This window comes from Archocentrus centrarchus, chromosome 16, assembly GCF_007364275.1.
Source record: "Archocentrus centrarchus isolate MPI-CPG fArcCen1 chromosome 16, fArcCen1, whole genome shotgun sequence".
In the NCBI taxonomy this organism is placed as follows: domain Eukaryota; kingdom Metazoa; phylum Chordata; class Actinopteri; order Cichliformes; family Cichlidae; genus Archocentrus; species Archocentrus centrarchus.
This window is the reverse complement of record NC_044361.1, coordinates 19178295-19197286: the sequence shown is the minus strand read 5'-3', so window position 1 is coordinate 19197286 and position 18992 is coordinate 19178295.

Here is an 18992-nt window from a genome sequence, read left to right as displayed (position 1 = left end):
TGGAAATGTTAAGAAGCTTTATGTATGCAATTTATACAGTGACACATGCTGTTATGCTCATTAGAAGTATTTATGGGGAAAACAGGGTTTTGTCACAGTGATCTCAGTCTAAAACCCAGTCTAATGGCATAATGATTCTACATGATTAAATATACAGCACAGTGCAAAACTGTTTAGATTGTCATCCCAAATTCGTGATGCGGCAGGCACAGACCCCCAAACATATAGGCAGCATCATAAAGCATTATTTTGAACAAGAAGAACAAGATCTCGTCGAACAGGTGGTATGGCCCCCACAGAGCCCTGATCTCGACATCAAGGAGTCAGTCTGGGATTACATGAAGAGAGAAAAGCAATTGAATCGTTCTCCAAGATCCTTGGAAATATAGACCTGCCAAGTCCCTTGAAAAATTGTGTGCAAGTGCATGCAGGAGATTTAATGTTTAAAGGAGACGGGCGGTTGCACCAAATATTGATTTGTTTAGATATTTTCTGTTTGCTGCTCATTGTTTTAAGTTACTTGATAAATGAAAGCAGTTAATGCCGTTGGTTTTGAAAGCATTCTTACTTCACTTTTAGCCCGAAAAATATTTGCACATTATTAAATATCAGACAAACGTGTAGCAGCGTAGAAAGTGCAACAAGGAGAAATCGTTAGTCACAAGGTTTCCAGGATAAAGCAATTCGTCCCCTTTTGCTTGATCCATTCTCACCACAAGGGTCGTCTCGTGTTTAGTCTCGATTCCTCAGACGTTAAAGTGCCTTTCATTTCTTCTCACTAAGGAAAGGAAAAGCGAATAGGTCCTTCTGCCTTCATTAATCCGCTGACTGGCTGCTTCTTTTTCTCCTTTTCCCAGCTCAGAGAAGACAGAGTACAGGCAGATTTAATGTGAAGTGATGCTGAGGCTGCAGTGGCAATCACTATAGAGCACTGATGTCTGCAGAGGCAGCCTGGGCTCAGTCTTAAAGAGCAGCCATTAGCACCCTTTTTAATGAAGCACATCTCATAATGATATCTATTCTTTTCTCTTTACATCCAATGAGAAGAAAGGAACAAACTTCCTGCCTCATAAAGTTGCCATTCTCGGTTGTCAATAGCTGTTCAGGGTTAGTTCAGCTATGGAAACCAAAGCCACTAAGGAGCATGGTGGTACTTAAGAACCAGATGGCCAAAGCCCAGAGTGCCTTCACACAATGTGATTTTGAACACCACAACCAAAAAAAAAAAAAACACATGGATGCTAACACTACACTAAGAAAAAAAAACTGTGAGCTTTAGATTTTAAAATGATAATAGAAACCCTGTGTTATAAACTGAACATGCTGGAATTCAAAAAGTGGTGGGTTTGGATGGAAATGTTTTATTAAATCCATGAAATACACCTCTGAGTCACCATTTGGACTTAGTCTATTTCATTAGAATCACGTCTTAAATGTGATTCTGAAGAATTACCATTAAAAACTTTTTTTGACATCTTTTGCACCCTCTATCTCTGATAAGAGATGAGAAAATGTGCAGTGCATTAACTGTTTTTTTTTTTTTTAAATATAATTTGCATTTATGCAGTGTTTATTTAAAAACAGACCTTCACAGGGACCAATTAACATTAGAAGAAACGGTGTAGACGAAATCCTTTCAGTGAACTCACTCACTTGAACAACTTCCAATAGCAACAGCCAGAGTTTCCCTGAAGACTCCTTAGAATATATTTTTTAAAAGGGTGAGATTGCCCTAAACATTAAAAACACATTAGCTACATAATTCATAGTCAGTCAAGTTCTCAAGGAAAATCTTTGAGGAGAAGAAAGGAACGATAGACTCAGACACTTGAATGTGCTCGGAACAATGGAGTATATCCAGAGACAGACTGCACTGTTTCATGAACACAGCTCTTTGGTGGGAGATCTGGAGAACAGAGTGCCACACTGAGAGAGAGAGAGAGCGAGAGAGAGGGGAAGATGGAAAAGGGAGGCGAATCAAACCAAATGTGAGCTCCTTGTCATAAGAGGTGCGTTAGTACTGAAGCACTTTCATACATGTAATGAGAGCTGCTGCACCACCCTTTAGAAAGAGGAGCATAACAATAGACTATGCACTGTCACTGCAGTGTTTATCTTTGCTGTCGAAGTGAAGAATGTTTTCCATACTTCCAGACGGTGGCTTATTTTTGAAATCATTCCAAAATGGACTGTTTAGCTTTCTTGTTGAGCTAGTGAGTTTCCATTTTCATGACAGCAAAGGCAGAATAGCGGCCTATCTTGTGGGTTATTCCTTGTGCAAAATAAAGCAGCAGTATATTTAAAAGTGTGACACAACATTTTGGTGTGTGTACAGAAAGGCAGGGATGGTGAAGAAACGGGCAAGTTGCTCAAGCTCATCCTTTACCTGCCAAAGCAAAAGAAGAAAAAAAAAAGAAGGTGGTGGAATTGATTTTTTCCTTTCTTTAAGTATGTTCTGTGCATTGTGCGCACTTAGAAGCAGAAAAAGAGGAGCTGTGTTTGTGTTGTTGAAGACCCCATACACCACATCTGAGGAGAAAACCCTAAGCTCAGTTCACAGCAAACCAACTTCCCCGACTCAGTTTCTGGCCTACTAGCTCCCCCTGCTGCCAAATGAAAGCGACTCAGGGTCTTTGCATGTGCGTTTATTTCATGACTCCACTCCTCTTCACACCAGCCTATTTTTCCACCCAAAAATCCATCTGGTTTGCAAATTAATTCAGCAGGTGATACTACTCAGCAGGTCTACTGGAGAACAACAAGATATACTTTCTTTTTTTTTTTTCCTCATTCAGTGCTGCAAGAAAATTATTACTGGAAGAATTAATACATGTACTGACGTAGAATATTCATCAAAACCTTCAGAAGGCAATTCCTCAGCTCACAAGCCATTAAATCTGAATAAAATTCAAATGACCCTGGTTCATTTGTTGGGATTAGTGTCTCACTCATAAAAATCAAAACATTTGAAAACCGTCTACACAGGCAGCCAGAGATGCTGCAGAAGGCAGATTTTCACCGGGTCCTGTGAACTTCACCTTCTCGAGGTTTAAGAAATGCTATTAAAGTAACTGTGATGAAAAATGGAAAGAATGGAAGATGAGGGGTGGGAAATCTGGTATATTGTACACGCCTTTGACCTTGAAACATAAGAGGCTTGATAGGCTTATTGATTAGCAATTCTCCGCAGACTATGAAAAATCAGATGAGAACCTCTATGGCCATTGGGAGGATGTGTACCAGATCAATTCAGTAAAGAAATGCACTTGTAGACCCAAGCAGACAATAGAGGATGATAATTAAGCTTTATTTTTTTATTTATATTTTTTTGCACATTTAAGAACTCTTCCACTGTGACTTTCACACCTAGCATGAGTTCCATTAGTGGCAGATGTATTTTTCTGCAGGTTCCAGCAGCAAACAGGAAAAATGCAAAGTGCCAAAGGGAGATGAAGACAGAAAGAAGGAGAAGGAGAAGAGGCTTAATCTAAACGTCTCCCTCTAAACTGGAATTATCAGCTCCCGTTTTAATCTTCGAGGTGCGAAATATTTGAATTCCATTAGAGCCGCCTACTATAGTAGATTGTACTTTGCCCGCCTACTGGAATGCCAGCCCTGTGCATAGCTTATTTGGCTATACAACAGTGTGCAGCACACACAGACTAAGACATTGTTTAGTGTGTGGGAGCTCATTTTGGCAATGTTTGACAGTTAAGCTTTTGTTTCTGCAAGCTTTATGTTTGTTAGTGTTAGCTAAAGCAAAGCACGGCACAGACAAGATGAAGCAGCAAGAGGAGAACATGCTGGTTGAAAGTCATGATAGAGGGCTTGTGATGCCTCACGCTGGTGGGAACAGCTTCAAAATGTGAGGGTAGCTTATAAATACGCTGTTACTTCTACTTTAATGAAAGAAATATTAGTATCAAAGTTGTTTGCTCACATAAAAAGGAACCGAACTACAAAAAAAGTGCTCATATTCACCATTTACACCCATGAAATACTGTGTGTCCGTACTTAGAATGAAAAATAAACATGCAATAAAATAACAGCATGATATTAGAGGATCCAAGTTATTTTATACCAGTCCCACCCTCTAATAAACTATGACAGCTGGTTTAGGCCTTTAGTTGTTCCAGGGCAAAACAGCTTTAATCTGGTTTGGGGGGCCATAATGAAATGTGTTGTTCATAAGGCCTGTAACCATATTAGGAGGAGGGAAACTTGATATTGAAGTGGCCTCCATGGCAACAGTGCCAGAGACAATAAATCCAATGTTTGGGATGATTTTGAAACTGTTGGACTTGAGAGGATGTGGAGGGTGCTGACGGAGTCGTATTTTCACAGTGAAAATCCCACTGGAAATAAAATTTGAATTTCTCCCTTGATCTTTTGGCTTTATCACACAATTCTGTCTGTAGTGACTCAGTTGTTGTATTAAAGTTGTTGTCTTAAATTGTAGAAATAATACAAACACATTAAAAGCATCAACAGTTGTTAAAATTCATTTTTCATGGATGGTAATTTGTTCCCCATCCACAGCAGCACAAAGCCACAAATCAAAGCGATGGAAATTTATGCAGACCCTTTCTTTTCTTTTTTTTTCTTTTCCTCCTGTTCTTTGCCCTTGATTGAGTGCGCTGTCACTGTCACAGGTCAGTAACCTGCCCTGTCCTTGCTCACCACACTGAGGGAATGAATGCACGTCTCAATGCACAAATGGACAAACGTGGACAGTCTAAAATAAACACTCCCCGTGGTGAGCAGCTTAAATGAAACATCACTGGAGGAGAACTGATAACAGCCACACAAGTCAAGACAAATTTGAACAGTAATGAAGAAAACACACAAAGATTAGTGGCTGCTGACAATCACTGTAGGGACTGGAATCTGTCTGTTTTAACTATTCTTTCACATTTACCATGTTTCTAGAAATGTAAAGTTTGCTCTGACCAGCTGCAACTTTGGAAATCTATCCAAATGTCCAGCTGCTGTCTTAAAACCTCTAATTAGAATGGCATCGAGTATTATTTTGTGCAATATGTCTAGAAAATAACACAAGATCAGATAAAAATAACGGTATCATAAAATACTTGTTTTTATGTGCAGTCCCACAAAACCCGCAGTGGAAACAGCAACAATGGCAGCAGCTCAGAATTCAGCTAAGCCCAGCCTTGTTGAAGGAAATGCTTGCATTCACACTTCAAAGTTCCTTTCATATTGGCTGTGCTATGGTCTCGTCAGTGTACTCAACAGCATGCAAGAAATGAAGAAATAGGCACTGGGTACATCCTGGTGATTGAAGATCCGAGCTGCTGGTTCAGTGGCACTTTTTAAAAAACAGCTCAGTCTCGCTCCAGACTCATCGCATACAGATTTCTCGCTGTTACATTTTAAGTTTCGTTCCCTTAACTGATCCATACAGCAATGAAAGCAAAATGTTAAAATGTTGAGTAAAAACACAGCTCCCATATGGGAGATGAACCTCGGCCATCGTGGTTGCCAGAGTTTTTTGTTTTAATCCGCCATCTTTGAAAAATGCTATTAAATGTCTGAAAAACACAACAGCATTTTTTTTTAAAAACCTGGCAACACGCTAAGGCAACACTTAGTTTACCTGACGGATGATGTACCTGGACATCACTGGCGCAACAGATGCAGTGAAGTGCAGTGAGGAGTGCACAGCTGGCACAACCAGAAAACCCTTAACACACAGGCGAGCGAACACATCGGGTAATGAAAGAGCAGTGTTCATACACTGCTGGATGGATGGGTGTTTTTTTTTTTTTGTTTTTTTTGGGGGGGGGGGGGGGTCAGATGAGGGTGGGCATAACACATTAACAAGGCACTCTGTAAAAGTAAGCTTTCTGTGACAGCCATCTGCTTCAAAAGGTGGCCGTGCTGGTTGGCTGGACAAATATTTTGGCCTAAAATTATTTGGCAGATGTCCATGACATTTTAGACAGACAAGGTGCTGAGACAATGAATGCTGATCACTTTGGTAAGCCTCTGGTCTTCTTAAACTAATATAACTGCCTGGAGGCATTAGATGCCAGGGAGGTGGACTGTCTGCAAAATGTAGGCCGCAAATATTAGCTGAAAAAGCATGCATCCATTTATCTACTCTAAATTCACTCTTAGTTATAGACAGTCTTTTTTTTTTTTTTTACATACAGATGTTCTAGTACATCCCAAGTCCATCACCTGTTTGATTTGTTCATTTATGTAATCTTAATGTTTTACTTGTGTTGTAAGTGTAAGGTTAATATATAATTCCCAATGCCTGTCAGTAAGGCTTTTACGTGTAATCACCTGAAAGATTTTCTGGTGATTTTCAGCTGGGTGACTTTTCCTCTTGAGGTTTGATGAGTGATATGACTGAAAGCACCAGGACAGCTTCTTGTGACGAGGCTGTCAGTCAGCTAGTTATCAGATAAGACAGCAGCGGCTGGTATTGTTTTCATCTTTTCTTGTGTGTGTATGTGTGTGTCAGTGTGCAAGTTTGTGACTGTGTGCATTTTTGTGTGTGATCATGGCAAAATGTGCTCTCAGAGACACACACTACAGAAGGAACAATGATGGTCTTAAGTACTTTGGTTGAAACCACCTGCTTCAAATTGTGTAGGTCCTCCTTGTGTCTGCTAAACAGCTCTGACCCAGGGACCATGACACTGACAGAAGATTCTTTGGCTGCTCTGGGTTTCTGGGTGGGGACTTGTTGCATCATGTTTGTTTCAGGTAACCCCACAGACTCACAATTTAACTGGGATCTTGGCAGTTTCTTTGTGTTCCTTGGGTTGCGTGGCCAGTTTGTTCCTGTGTGATGGAGCTGTAAATGAGTGATGGGCATTGCCACCATTGCTAGATAGCTTGGCTCTTCAAAATGAGAAAACATTAATGTACTGTATTTATTGGAGAAACTGAATTACCAACATTTTAGACAAAGTTAGAGAGGCGAGGCTGAGATGGTTTGGACATGTTCAGAGGAGGAATAGGCTATATTGGGAAAAGGATGTTGAATATGGAAGGGCCAGGCAGGAGGAAAAGAAGAAAGCTACATAGAAGATTCATGGATGTAGTGAAAGAGGACATACAGAAGATTGGTGTGACAGAGGAGGGTGCTAGGGACAGGGGGAGATGGAGGCAGATGATCTGCTGTGGCAACCCCTAAAAGGAACTTAGTGTGAACCTGCTCTCATCTGTGAAGAGAATAGCCACCAGCAGTCTACCTGCCAGTTCTGGTGTTTTCTGGTAAATGCCAGTTTAGCTGCACAGTGATGGGGCTGTGAGCACAGGTCCCAATAAAGGACGCTGAGCCCTCATGCCACCCTCATGGTTCTGAGAGTTTGGTCAAAAACATGCAAATGAGTAGCCCACTGGAGGTCATTTTGTAGGGCTCAGGCAGTGCTCCTCCTGTTCCTCCTCACACAAAGCAGTACTGGTCCTGCTGTTGGGTTGATACCTTTCTATGGCCCTGCCCAAGTCCCCTCATCTAACAGCCTATCTCCTGGAATCTCCTCCACACTCAAGAGTGTGGAGGCAGTCTCCACAATTAATTAATCAAATCTTGATAAAAATTCATTGGCTTATGTAATACTATAGCTTACCTTTGTTAATGAGATGGATCTACTATACTCATCATGAAAACAAATGATGACATTCAATTCAATTCAATTTTATTTATCTATTTGGTAAACCTTACAATAATTAGAGAGAAAAATCAAACAATCAGACGGCCACCCTATGAGTAAGCACTTAGTGACAATGGGGAGGAAAAAACTCCCTTTTAACAGGAAGAAACCTCCAGGAGAACCAGGCTCAGGGAGGGGCAGTCACCTGCTGCGATTGGTTGGGGATGAGGGGAGAGAGCAAGACAGGATAAAAGACACACTAAAATTTGATTCTTTTGTTATGTTTATTGTTATGTCTTATTTTGCAGCAAAATAAATAAATACCATACGAACAGTCAAACTATTGTTGTACTATCTTTGTAAACTCATCTGTTTCTCCCACTTGTTACAGCGTGCAGCATAAGTCAAGTTTGACCTTACTGTACCCCTTCCAATCTTGTTCTGCAGAAAATCATTGCAAAGTGATCTCTCTTCATTGGGACATCCATAATATTGTCAAAAAAAAAGGTGCATTAATCAGAAGTCTGATTTGGCTGTCTTTCTTATGGCGTTAGCACGTGGTATTGACACAGCTTAGACATAGATTTGTGGTTATGTAAGCTTGCCACATACTTAAGCTCCAGTCATGTTGTCTTGGCAACTTGCCCAGAAGCAACAGCACATTGCTTTGTAGCCGGGAAAAGATCATTCTACCACAAATGTAGGCTTATCCACTTCTCTGTGTGCATGTAAGAACATGTGGAAGTAGATGTACAAACACAAGGACACATACAATCTGATAAATATTTATGCAGAACGAACAAGCTAATCCTGAGTGACCTGACCTTTAATTTTGTCTGTTTGTCTGTGTTCACAGCAAGTTCACAAGTAGCTGTTCAAACATCTCTGTGCAGGAAGTTACTAATGGCACAGCAGTGTGGAGCTGATCTGCTGCTTGTTAATACTGCCCTGTCCTCCCCCATTCCCCACATCTCCCTCCACACACTCTTAGTATCCACCTGAGTCTCGTTCATGAAAGGAAATCAAGTGTCATCATCCACATCTTGCTTTGGCTCCGTTCCTCTGGGTCCTTTGCTCCCTGTCAGTCGCTGCGGAGAAACACCACAGATCAAGTACACGGTACCTGTTTTGCTGGTGTTATATTGGTCTGTGGAGGACTAGATATCAGGATTGAGCCACATTTGCATTTTAATTTTATATTCTGCACCATAGCATCCACATTTTTAACTACTTTGTGCTGGTTTAATGGTCCTTGGTGAAATGAATGTGCAAGTTTATAATAAACAAAAGATTTCATTATGCAAATAGAGACCTGAGTCAGACCCCAGACTTATAAAAATGTTGGAATAGATGTTTGGTGCTTTGCAGTTTGTCAACTTGCAGTTTTGCACATGAAACAAGATTCACTCGGAAGGAATGTGCATACCATTGGACTGCCTGCACTTGACAGATGGATGATACAGTGCTGTAGTTGTTTGTAATTTAGATTTAGCGGCAGAGATGCACATTTTCTGTGCTGTTTGCAACACTTTTATCACCTGTACCGGGTGAAATGTGCATTTCATGCATGTATGTTTGTATTTAAAGAAAAACACTGTGTCATTTTAAGTAGAAACTAAGTAATGGCTAATTAACTCATAACTCATTACTCTGGTGTGTGCCACTTAAATCTTTGTTGTTTTACCTTTCAAATGAGATTGTAATAACTCTAAATGCAAACTTAATTAGAGAACTAATGCTTTGTTGAAAGCACTATAAACATAAATAAGTACTTTAAAGCCTGGTAGGGAGAATGGTGTGATAGGTAGCAGGTTTTAAAACATATAATGAAGGATTTGTCTGAGAACAAACCATCTGGAAGGTAAAATGATCCTCGTAATACCCTACAGCTGCTGTCTTGTAAGTGAAGACAACAAATATGAATTGTGATTTCTTTGCATTAGCCCATCTCTTCTGAGAGTCCTTTGAAGCCTTTGTCTTTGTTCCCACCCTGGCAACATCGACCAGTGGAATGGGCAGCTATTTATCTTGAGGCAAACTTTTGAGGAGGAAGGGTACATCCACCCTTAAATGCAGCATTTCACACCCCTCTATCTCCTTCAAAGCACCACTATGCTCCAGCCAAAGCTAACAAGATAAATGCTTCGCAAAGGCAGTCAGCTTTTAGCTGCCGAGTGATGCAACGGAGAACGGAGTGTGTTAATGTCAACTTGCTAAAGCTCCTTTCCACAGTAAATTACCAGAAAGTGTCCTCCTCTGCACCAACACCCGAACAGTTTGTCATAATGAGAGCCTCTGAAGGGAACTGCACTGAGAGCAAGGTTGGTAAAGCATGCATTATCCCTAAGCCCTGTGGCTAAGCAGAGAAAAAGACTGTACTCAACCTTTTCTCTTTTTAACTTTTCTTTTTAACATGTCTATTAACTTCTGACGAAAGTTTCACAGCACAGCAGAAGTAGCATAGAGCCATGCTAGCCATTGATTTACTAAGGAGAACTGGCACAAAATGACATCTCATTCAAAGCCAAAGTTGCTCAGTGACACATACTCTGAAAGGGTTTTATGAGCTTTCTCGAAGAGATTCATGGATCTTTCATACATTTCCACAAATTTAGAAGAAGACTGCCAATGGGGATAAGTAGGTAAGGTGATATAAAGAGTTTATTCATTATTTTTAGACTGTTAAATTTGTATTTTAGTTTTATTATTATTATTATTATTATTATTATTATTATTATTATTATTATTATTATTATTATTATTATTATTAATTTAGGTAGTTTTGCTTGTTGGCTTTTACTCACAGTTTTGTTGTTTTGTTAGGCTTAGTGAAAGAATGCAGTTCAAGTTAAAATAGAAATTTCAGTGTAACCACGTGTTTTTGATAGACAGCACTGAGGTCAAACTTCCAAACTGAATCCCATCCTCATCATGTGAATTTGATTAAATGGAAGAAAATTGATGGATTGTTCTGCTGTAATTCCCTTTAAAATATATAACTGCTGCATGATACACCCACTTGGGTAGGCTCTGTTTAGGGCAGGTTTAGGTTAACATTACAGTACATGGTAATATACCATACTAACTGAAATAGCAAGTGAAAAGGGGTGTGTTATAGGCAATGTGCCAAATTAGAAAACTGGCTGTGCTGGGTAGTATAGTATTGCACAGATAGGCCCTTCTTGCTCGCCCGCTCAAGACTGTAGCAGTGTAATGCTAAATGCTGTTCACCATCTTTGTTAGTTCCCCCAACCAGTCACAGCAGAGGACTGCCCCTCCCTGAGCCTCCCTAAAAGGGAGTTTTTCCTTCCCAGTGTCGCCAAGTGCTTGCTCATAGGGGGGGTCATTTTGATTGTTGGGGTTATTATTGTACAGTCTTTCCCTTACAGTATAAAGCACCTTGAAGTAGCTGTTTGTTGTGATTTGGTGCTGTATAAATAAAATGGAATTGAATTAAGGAAACTTCCTTTGTTTTTCCACTTTTTGACCTTCAAAGAAAAGTATCACACATTTTAAATGATTTGACATTCTGCCAAGCTTGACTGACTAAAAATATTAGAGGATCACCAAAGATTTATCATCTCTTTATGCAACATGTTGTTGCATTTTCAAGGCAAACTGCTTAAATATTTATAATACATAGCTGAATTATTTTAAATATTTCAGATGGAACTGAAGTGGTGGACGAACCAACTGTCAAACAGTTTCATCCACAGAGCAGGAGCACAGCCGCAAAATGTGAGGTGATGTGGTATGAACATGGGCCGGCAACCAGGACCATATAATATCATCATATAATATTGTCCTATAGAAACCAAATAACCTGACTGTGTGCATTATCAAAATTCGAGTTGTAAAAATACACACTGTGAACTGGCCCTGGAAAACAGTGGCACAAGAAGGATTCATCAAGTGCAGCAAACAAGATGAGTCCTCCCTGACAGTGTAATAACCAAAAATCAAAGTGTGAAGAAAAGTCTGGCAATAACTTCAATTCGTCTGTCTCTAAACGCATTAATCCTTATAGGTCACATTTGTTTTGGCTTTTAATCTTTTAAATGTCACATACAAAGATGTCTTAGCATTCATTTAAAAGATACACGGTCATTACTGCTCAAAGAAAGCTTAACTAGTACACCTGAAAGGAATGTCACACAGTCTTGAACACCTGTTAATGGAAATCTTTTTTTCTAGACTTTCTCCATCTTTTTAGCAGCTGATGTGTGCGTTACTCCAGTTCATCTGGGGCTGATAAGGAGCATAGTATGTAAGGAAAAGGATTTGCAGACCTTCTCTGATTTTTTTTTTCTGTTTTCCTGGGCTATAGTTCAAACATATTTATTGCAGTCCCTACCAGCTGGCTATATATATTGGTGCACACTTATACAGCACAAAAACTTTTCCTGCACACAGTGAGGACCCTAATTATTTTTAACCCGGTATGCTGCCACGCAGGAAATTACAGAGAATTGGAAAATAAGTAGCAATTTTGTTTGTGATCATTTGGTGTTGGCTTTAAGAAAAAAAAAATCTTTCTTTCCCTGTCTCTATAAAGATGTTAGAAAACAGAATCCCTGGAACGAGGCTTTCGGTCAATGATGCTGCAGCAGGATGGATACCTGCTGTCTTGAAGATTTTATACCAAGCCATCAGTCTCAGATTCAAACTCTTCAAGATAAAAGATGTCCCTTACCTTCCAAAATACCCTGCCTCTCCTTCTGTATAGCAGGGTTTTCTGTCAGTGTAGGATATCAAATTATCTCTCAACATTTTTTAAAACCTATCTTACCATTCTCACCCCTTCATTTCCTTCCTGCTTTTTCTCGACCCTCTTCTGCTGTCCCTCATCTTTTTTTAAGTCTTCAATCCTGTTCTCACTACCCAAGTTAAAATTGGTTTCTTTACTGTGGTTAATAAGAGGGGCTTGAGTGATTTGTGTTTGACCCACCACCTGACTCCACTCATGGATGATATTAAAAAGAAACAAAACCTTTCCTGCTTTGTAATCTGAAGCTTTTGTCAGCATTAGATCTTGACACCAGCTAGCATTTCAAAACCAAACCCTGCAATCTGGAGATAGATAATTTTGATTTTTTTTTCTAAAGACATTAAGATACTGAAGCAGCCTTGAGAATGGGTTGTGAACCAAAATGTTTTCATTCTTGCAGTTCCTATCAGTCACAAATATGTCTTTGTTACATAGTAGGCTTCTTTTTTTTCTTCTTTTTTTTTTTCCTTTTGGCTGTAACTAGACTCAGTAAGTCGGTCACACTGTGTCCTATTTGCTTCTAAGCCAACAAGTTTCCATTGTCCTCTTTCCACAAGTCATGTGGAGAGATTTACATATAATGGGCTACCCTGTGTGAACCAAAATGGGTTCACAGCTTTTAGTCCTGTAATTGTAGCTAACAAAACAGGGAATGCAGCTAAAGAAACCAAAGCATAGACACCGTTTAAAGAAGAAACAGACAGGAAGGTGTTCAGGTAGGAACAAAATTGAAGTGTAAAGTGAAAGGACCCTAGTGCAGATGCTGAAAACACACAGGTTAAATCAGCCAAAATAAAGTGTGCCATTTATTCTGGCTGATCAAAATCTAAACAGTAAAACAACAAAATCCAAAACAGAGTTAAAAACAAAACAAAGACAAAAATCCAAGGAAGCTCTGAGCAGTCACAGAGACACATACAAGCCACGAAGACAAGGACTGAGGGGATTCCACATTTGTGTATTTATATACAAATGTGCAATCAGGGAATCGGACACTGGAGAGCAAAAGGACACCACTAAACCTAATTAATACGATGGGATGTGGGGAAGTAAAACAAAATGCAAGACATGAAATAACTACCAAAGTAAAACCGGAAGTGGATAACAATAACTGAAACAAAGAAGTTGCCACTTCCATAAGCTAACATACCCCCATACCATCAGAAATGTAGGCTTTTGAACTGATAACAACTTGGATGGTCCCTCTCCTCTTTACTCCAGATAATTCGGCATCCATATCCATTTCAAAAAGAATTTCATATTTTAGTTTGTTGGATTAGTTTAATTTGTTTTTTGTTTTGTGTTTTTTTGTTTTTTGCTTCAGTCCATTTCACATAATTTTCACATGTCACTTGCACACAGAAATTTATCCAGGTTCTCTGAATCTTTAGATGATTTTATGTACTGTAGATGAAGATATATTCAAAGTCTTGATTTTTACACTGAGGAACATTCTGAAATTATTCCTCAATTTGCAGAAGCAAACAGATTGGTGAATGTCTCTCTACCTCTCCTTTTATACCCAATCATGTTACTAACCTATTGCCAATTAACCCAATTAGTTTGAAAATGTTCCTTCAGTTATTTATTTTTAGTACCACTTACTTTTCCAACCTTTTGTTGCCCCCATCCCAACATTTTTGGGATGTGTTGCTGCAGTCAAATTCAAAATTACCTTATTTTGCTCTTGAAATGATGCATTTCCCCAATGTAAATATTTGAAATTTTCTATGGTATATTGTTACTAAAATATTGGTTCATAAGATTTGCATTTTGTTTTTTTTTTACATTTTACACAGCATATCACCTTTTTCAGAACTGGTTGTACAAACAGTAGCTAACACAAAATAAGAGCTGAAGGCATAAAATATTAGTAAATAAATAAAAATTAAAGCTAAATTGTTAGCAAAACTAAGAACCAAGAAGCCAAGAATCACCCAGAGTAAACAGGTTAAATATGAAACTAAACATGATTAACAAACAATATTACTTTAAAAGTAACAAAAATAAAGCTGAAACTTGAAATTAAGACTAAAAAGAAAAGAGCAATGACAAAAATCAGAACCCACAAAGTAGAAAACAAGAGCTAAGACACAAAACAACACTCAGGGAGCAAAAGAACAACTAGAGAATGTTGGAATATAGTTGTGTTGAGCACAAAGACAATAGACTCTTTTTTTTTGCAGCAAACTTGTTATATTTGGAAAGCTCTGGAAAAATTATGCATGCTGTGTGCTCTAGTAAGCCATGGCAGTGAAACACCTTGCACAAAAATGTAAGTGGAATGAATTCATGTGCTCTTCCTCTACTGTGACAAATCAAGATGGCTTTTGTAAAAAAAAAAAGGGCCTTGACAAACTCAGAGTGGCAAACCAGCGGTATTCAGGCAAACCACTGGTATTCAGTGTGTGGGAATCATGCAGGTGACAGAGAGGTGGGCATAGACAGAGTGGGATACACAGAAAAAGTTTATGAATCCTTTGGAATTAGCATGGATTCCTATGGAGGTTTTTGCTATTAAAGGAGATCCCTTGAGAGTCCACTTACTTCTAGTCTGTACTGTGAGTACTCTCTGTCTTTAAAGACAACATCAAAATTAGAAGTGTGTCAGACTTTGTTTGTCTACAACTGTGATTTGAATGAAAAAGAAACTACATTTCATTTGTAATCAGTTCAAAAATCTTGGTTATTCCACAGGGCTCACAGACATTTTATAGGAACTCAAAATAACCAAAATGAATGACAACAGGCAAACTGACATATTCTACCACACTCAAGACTAGTGACCATGTTTGAATACACCTGAATGAAAAAAAATATGTCTCTAAATGAAAAAATACATTTCTTTTGGGCATATTAAGTTCTCTTCCCCCCACCCGCCAGTAGCTTTGCCCTTTCTTCCAGCTTTGAAATGAAATATTTAAAACACAAATGAAGACTCTCAGACTATTCCAGGTGGAAGACACAGACCACTTGTGAGAAAAGGATGACCTCTGCATTGCTTTGGCAGTGCAGCGCAACACTAACAAGAGGTATAAATGCTTTGGAAGGAAATTATGCTAATTTATGCAAGTTGTTGTCAAGAGTAATTACAGAAGAAGTAAATGAGGTCCTTGAAAGGGAAAGGTATAAAAAAAAAAAATGAGGTGAGCACAGTTAGTCTCAATGTAAGATCAGTGGCAGATACCCAGAGCAAAACTCCAGCACACAGCAGACCTCATGCTGTTTTAAACCAGCCAGGTGTACGTGACTGTACTATATACTCTTGTATGAGGCTAAATATGAATGCAAAAACAGGATGCATGTTTTTAGCTCTCTGTAACATTTATGCTGCCAGTCAGAAAGAACACAATGCAATGCTGCAATCTAATAGAAGTTAAGATCACCGTAATTAGTGCAAGGGGACTTTTTTTTTTTTAATGTTTTGGATGTTTTTAAAGGGGTGGCACAGGAGGGGACCAAGAACACACCAGGGGGCAACAGAAAATCTGAATATTTAAAGAGAAATCAAATCAATGTAGGAAACTAGCGTAGAAAACACTATTTCCACACTCATATGCAGCCAAAACCTATTAAGTTCTTGTTAGTGATCATGACTGACTACAACTGGTAGTTTCTCTTTGCCAGCATAAAAAGGATTTGTTTGACAGTAATCATTTGATTGACTGTAACTCAGAACAATGGGGAAGTACAAGGAACTCATTGAAGATCTAAGAAGGAGAACTGCAGATTTACACAAGTTCGGAAGATTTCTTGGAGCCATTTCAGCTGCAGATTCCAGGATCATCAGCTCAAACAACTGTACGTAAGTACAACTTATTCAGATATGTTACCACTTTTCCAAGATCTGGAAGAGTCAAACTGTCACCCTCAGATGAGAGGAAAATGGTTAGGATGTTCAGGAACAACCAGAGAACCACCAAGGCTCAAGCTCCCATGAACTGGAAACTGCTGGAACAAGTTTTACATTGTCATGGACTGGCAGAGTGCAGGCCAAGAAAGAAGTCCCTGGTCCAAAATTGACACCATCAAGGGTGACTAAAATTTACAGCTGTCCACATGGACAATCAAAATACCTTCTGGAGGAAAGTTTTATGGTCAGATGAGGCAAAGATTTAGCTATTTGGCCACAATGACAAGCTATATGTTTGGAGTAGTAACAGTGAGGCGTTCAGACCTAAGAACACTGTACCAGCTTATATAACAGTCTTCATGTAGAGCAACAATTTGTCTTTTAAGATCCTCAGAGAGTTCTTTGCCATGAGGTGCCATGTTGGAACTTTCAGTGACCAGTATGAGAAAGTGTGAGAGCTGTACTACAAAATTGAACACACCTGCTCCCTATGCACAACTGAGACCTAGTAACACTAACGAGTCACATGACATTTTGTAGGGGAAATGACAAGCAGTGCTCAATTTGGACATTTATGAGTGTAGTCTCTTAGGGGTGTACTCACTTTTGTTGCTGCTGGTTTAGACATTAATGGCTGTATATTGAGTTATTTTGAGGGAAGAATAAATTTACACTGTTATATAAGCTGCACACAGACTACTTTTCATTGTGTCAAAATGTCATTTTGTCAGTGTTGTCCCATGAAAAGATATACTTAAATATCTGCAGAAATGTGAGGGGTGTACTCATTTTTGTGATACACTATGTCTAGACCAAGATTTCAGTATGACTAAAAAACACAGTTAAGCTTATCCAAACAAGTAATACCAGCTAGGATAATTTGATATGGGTAAACTTAAAATTTTGACTTCAGACACAGTGTTTCAAAAAGGAAAAAAATAAAACCCCAAGCTCAAAAAGTAAGATAGTTTGGCCAACTGATGTCTTGCAAAGAAAGAAAACACACAGCCAATAACAACTTTTAGGATAACCTGGCCAAGACATCAGTAGAAATGCTCAGAAAATGAAATTCTGTTTCCATGCCAACTGGGTAACTTTGTCTGCTGAGTTTTGATGTGTTTTGTGATCGAAAGCTCCAGGAAAACGTCTGTCAGCTAGTTACCAGCTGGACAGCTTAGCTAGTATTGTTTTCACCTTGTGTGTACACACGTGTGTCTATGTGTATGTGTGTGTTATTTTTGCAAAATGAGATGAGTGCTGTAGAAAGAACTACCACTTTGGCAGGTGGTTATGAACAATTAAAATCACCTGCTTAATACTGTAGGTCTCCCACATGTTGCCAAAACAGCTCTGACCTGTGGGTGCATTAATAGCTCCTGTTGTGTCTGACACCAGGATGTTGGTACTGTAGGTGATCATTTGGGGCTTGTGGGTTGTGCAGCGTGCTTATCGTGGATCAGGCTTGTTCCAGAATGCCTGTGAATGCTCAACTGGACTGAAATCTGAGGAGTTTGGAGGCCATGTCAACACCCAGGGCTCTTTTTCAGGCTCCCTGATCTGATCCTGATCATTTTTGTTGTTGTCTATTTTTATCCAAGACTGGGACTGCAATGGAGGGGGCGTGCTTGGTCTACAACAATATTTAGGTAATTAGTACATGTTAAAATAGCATCAATAGGAATGGAAAAATCCGAGGCTTCCCAGCAAAATATTGCATATTTTCACCTGTCAGTGGTTTTAATGTTTGTGGCTGATGATATATGGCACCTGGAGAGACTTTGTTGATCACAAAAACAAATTGGCACTGCAGTCAGCAGGACTTTGGATTGGACATGTTATTGTATTATCCAGATAATAGATCTTATATACTGATACTATAATGTTTCTACAGTAGAAACAGTAGTCAGTTGTAGTTTATTGAAACGTATTTGCATATATGTCTTCTGTACCCTGCATATTAAATATTTCAGCTTCAGTTGCAGCAGATAATTAAATGGTTGGACTGAGATGGTGCAGGTCTGTCTTGCTGTGGTGCAGAAGCTTCATTATACTTCCATGCAGGTACTGTCAGTACATCTCTTTAATTCATATTCATTAAGTCATCTAAAGTAAAATACTGCACTCTGTTAGGATGAATGAGCTCAGGCATAATGACCTATACACCCCAGGTTGCTCATGACATGAATGAAATGACAACAATTAGGCAAATTAATAATCCATATATATAACTGTTGGCCTCACCAAAAAATGACTCAATGGTGTACAAGAAATTTTGAGAGTTTAAAGCTATACATCAGGGTTAGTGCTGTATATTATTTTTTCCAAACACTTCCATGCCGCTACTGATATAAAATCACACTGGTGTTTTCATACTGTTCTAATCTTTTTTGGTACTTTGCCATATTCACACTCACTGGACACGCACTAAGTTCCCCCGTTTTCCTGTCTTTGTCTTAAAACTAGAACGGCACCTCATATTTTAGTAGAGAAAAAAAGACATATTCACATTGCTGCCCTCCTTGTTAGTTTCCTTTTGATTCACTACAGCGATACTAAAGCCAGTGAAGCATCACTTGCTAAATCATATTGATGGCTTACAACAAGTCAGAAGAGGTGTGGAGAAAAAAACAATTTACAAAGGGAGGATGATGATGCAGATAGTTGCTTCTCTCTAAAAGATAAAGCGCGGAGAGGCTGCCGAGATCATCAGAGAGAGAGAGAGAGAGAAAAGACAAGATTGAAT